Source organism: Camellia sinensis, chromosome 8 (assembly GCF_055761805.1).
Source record: "Camellia sinensis isolate YWXY chromosome 8, ASM5576180v1, whole genome shotgun sequence".
NCBI lineage: Eukaryota > Viridiplantae > Streptophyta > Magnoliopsida > Ericales > Theaceae > Camellia > Camellia sinensis.
Genome location: NC_138968.1, coordinates 27,471,032 through 27,475,292, shown reverse-complemented (window position 1 = coordinate 27,475,292; position 4,261 = coordinate 27,471,032). Strand labels below are relative to the sequence as shown.

The window sequence follows — 4,261 nt, the reverse complement described above, 5'->3', positions numbered from 1 at the left end:
GAACAAAACGGGATTTTCCTCCCGGGACGTTCGAGGACGTGTACAATAATTTTCTCAAAAGAGTTTTTGGAAAACTCTAACCTAGCATAGTGATTGTGGTTTTGAGACAACTTCATATATATACAGTCACAAAATGGTTTGAATAAATTCAACGATATTTTTCTATTACAAAAAAAGTTTAAAAAAAACGATGTCGTCTTACTCTTTTGATGTAACATATCTCTTTTCATTCATTTTTTCATCTTCCTGTCTCTCTGTCTCTATCTCTGTCTCTTTTCTTTATCTCTTTCACTCATCACTTTTCTTTCTTTGTCTGTCTGTTTCTCTCTCTCTTTTTCCCTCTGTGTCTCTCGCCTATCTCTCTTATCTGTCTTCTCTCTCTGTTTCTCTCGCTCATCTCTTTTCTCTCTATTTCTCTCATTTCTTTTTTTTTTTCTCTCTCTCTCTCTTATTTTTCTAACTCTCTCTATCTCTCTCGTCATATCTCTTCTCTCTCTATCTCTTTTTTTTTCTGTGTCTCTCTCTCGCTCATATCTTTTCGCTCTATTTCTCTCTATTTTTGTCTATCTCTCGGTCATCTCTTGTTTCTCTCTCTTTTTTTATCTCTCCCTCTATCTGTCTCTCTTTCTCTCTCTATCTCTTTTTCTGTCTATCTCTCTCTCCCTGTCTCTCTCTTACTCATCACTCTTCTCTTTCTGTCTGCGTGTGTATTTCTCTATTTCTCCCCCCACTATCTTCACCTTGCTCACTCTCTCCCTCCCTCTCATCTTCTCTATTTATCGAGCTCCTTCTCGATTTATTGATCCACTATAAGAAAATAAACTTTTAGCAACCACTTTGTCTCTCTCTCACTCATCACTCTGTCTTTGTCTCTCTCTCTCTATCTCTCTTCTTTATCTGTCTCTCACAAAATTAAAATATTTAACTATGACCACCACCACTATTGCCACTACTACTACCATTACCTCTCATCCACCATTGCCACTCCATCTTCTCTACCACTACCACAACTTTACCACTAATCTCCTTCGCTATCACCACCACGACCATCACCTCTTGTCTACCACTTTCACTATCGCTCCCTTTCCTTTACCACAAAAAATTAGTTCCTGATTTTTAGTAACAAAAAAAAAAAGAGCCACGGAAAAATATTTTTTATTAAAATATTGCCCCTACTTCTTCAAAATAAAAAAAATAATAATTTTTTTTCATTAAAATAAAAATGAAACAAATAAATTTTCAACCTTAGTAATTAAAAAAAATGGAAAATAAAAAAATTAATTAACTACAAAAAAATAAATTTATTTTAACCAAAAAAATTTCATTTTCCCACTCTTTAAATCCTCCATTTCTTTTCCCCCTTTTGTTTCTCACGATCTCAAATCATCAATGTCCAATCCCTTAAACAATAAATTCCCAATTTCAAAAATTTCCCAAAAATTACCCTACTTCTACCAAATAAAATAATAATAATCAGCTTGCTTGTTTTCATTTTTCAGAAAACACTTTTCAAAAAATTATACATTTTTATTTTCCGTATTTTTTTTCTTTTACTGAATTTTTTTAATATTTTAAACAATTTTTTTACTTTTTAGACACACATAACATAAATACACCTAAAAAGTAAAAAATCTTTTAAAAATTCACTAAATACCAAAAATACAAAAAAATAAAAGAATTCAATACATTTTTTGTATTTTTATGTATTTATTAATTTTTTAAAATATTTTTTCACAATTTTTTTACTATTTAGACACATCTAACTAAGGTGCATCTAAAAAAGTAAAAAAAATGTTTAAAATTTTAAAAATATTCACTAAAAACAAAAGAATACAAAAACCAAAAAATTCAATTTTTAAAAAACTTAATCTAGAAAACTCAAACCAAACACACTAAATTTTTTTTTTCATTAAAACAAAAATTACCCCTACATTTACCAAATCCCCCTCTTCTTTTACTTTTTCTTTTTCTTTTTCGTGTTCCCACTCTTTCTAATTCCCTCCATTTCTTTTCCCTCATTTTGTTTTTCTTTTCTCCCTTTTGTTTCTCACTCACGATCCCCAATCCCCAACCCCTTTGACAAAAATATCCCCAATTTCAAAAAGAAAAATGAATGGGAGCACTAATTAGTGTCACCACTAATGATGTGGCAGTGGGTCCCACCCACTGCCACAATGTTGTTATGTTTATTTTTTATTTTATTTTTTTAAAAAAGTGGATGCCACATTATTAGTGGTTGCTTTAGAGCACCATTTTAGTGGCCTCTAGCATTGCCTTTTCAAAAATTCCCAAAATACTCTCTCTCTCTTTCTCTCTCTCTTGACTGCAAGCAGTGGCAAGGGGGGACGACGGCGGTCAATGAGGTAGAGGTCATCCAAATGGTTGGAGAAAGTACAGAAACTGTTGGTGCTGGTTTGGAGGGGGATCTAGTGGCAATAAGATGCCAACACTGGAGGAGTATGGCACTAATTTGACAAAAATGACAGAAGAGGTAGTTTGAGATTACATTTATATGTTATTCGTATGAATGAATTTTCTCTTATTCGTGAGTAGCTTAGTTAGCCAATTCTCTTGCATTGTTAGGGTAAACTGGATCCAGTTGTTGGAAGGCAGCCGCAAATAGAACGTGTGACTCAAATTTTGGGTCTACGGACGAAAAATAACCCCTGACTTATAGGAGAGCCTGGTGTGGGGAAAACCGTTGTTGCAGAAGGCCTCGCACAACGAATTGCAAATGGTGATGTTCTAGAAACAATTGAGGGAAAGAAGGTGAGTGGGCGTTTATATTGATTTTAAGACAAAGAGACAGAAGTAGTTCATGAATTAGTGAACCTGGAAACAGTAATAGTTCATGTAAATATGTGGAGTTTTTTTTGTCCTCAAATAAATAAATTTTTTTCAAGACTACATGGAATTATTATCTTTAATTAGAGTTGAAAAAACTTTATGTTGAAAGTACCCATTTGCGTTGTATAGTCTGTTCCTTAAACAAATGGATCTTTTATTGTGAGAGACAGAGAGCATTATTCATAAGCTTCAATGCATCATGTTATGGTGCTTTCTCCTTTCTTCCTTCCTTGCCACTTCGGTACACTGGCACAAAACAGAGGCCTAGTCTGTGCATATTCTGATGGATACTATATTCGTTCTCTCTACCCCGCACAAACATATGCTTGCATCATCCTGCAATTGTATGTGTGCTTTAATCAATGCATGTTGCAATGCATTATACCATCCCTTGCATCTGTACCTTCACATTACATAGCATAATATGCAGTAGAATGTGTTCAGTTATTTTGATTAGCAGGTGGGCTTAGCCAAGTCAAATTCATTAAATTGGTTGTATATATTAAACTATGCCATACGGTAATTCAATCCTTTTTCTTCTTCTTTTCATATATTAAACTATTTTGAAGAGTCGTTTTGTGAAGCAAAGATTTTGTATTTGGTTTATTTTATGTTCATTGTGTCACAGATTCTTGTGTTTGCTGTTAATAAATTTTTGTGAATTGATTATTGTGCATGTTGTCTTTTCATTACCATGTCAGGTCATTGGCTTCCTTTTTATGTTTTCTATGTACCCGGTTGGCAAATGCTTGGTGCCTTTCTTTTTATAACATTGACTAGTAAAATAAAAAAAAAGAAAGTAATTACATCATTAGATTCTTATGAATTCCGAAGAAGTGTATTTGATCTATAGTTGAATTCTATCTTTATTTGATCATTATTTTCTTATGAATTCTGGAGAACTTTGAAGGTCAATTGTTTTATAGATCAAATTACTTTGAAGATCAAATCCTTAGTTTCTTTCTTTTTGTGTGCGTGTGCGCTTGGAGAATTGCTTAATTACTATCATCATTTGAAACTTTTCCATGACTTTCTTTTTAGGCAAGATTTCATGGTATTGTGTTGTATGTAATTATAGTCAGTTATATACCTATTGGAGACTCACCGGAACATATGTATGACATTACATTACAATTTACATGCTTTGTGTTTAGCTACTTCAAACCTTTTTTTTCTTTGTCCTTGTGAATTTGATTATGTTTTGTGAACACTTGCCTGGTGAGTTTTCATTTTTGTACTCTCTTTTTTTCCTTCTTGCACTGTATCCTTGTGACTCATTTACTCAAATTATTGCGTTTAGGGCCCCATTTTGATTTTTTTAGACCAACTTCAAGGTGCACAGCTTGTGTTGCAATTATTAGAAACAATCAACTTATTGTTGCCAACGCTGGTGATTCTATCAAAATCTCTTATT

General features: G+C 32.9%; 1 long non-coding RNA gene across 1 annotated transcript; it reads left to right on the top strand.

The window, feature by feature from the left end:
• Positions 1-2,018: 2,018 nt before the first annotated feature.
• On the top strand, positions 2,019-2,958 carry LOC114270699 (uncharacterized). The gene is made up of 2 exons (XR_003632016.2): positions 2,019-2,491; positions 2,584-2,958. It is a non-coding gene; the product is annotated as an uncharacterized LOC114270699 (long non-coding RNA).
• The last annotated feature ends 1,303 nt before the right edge of the window (positions 2,959-4,261 follow it).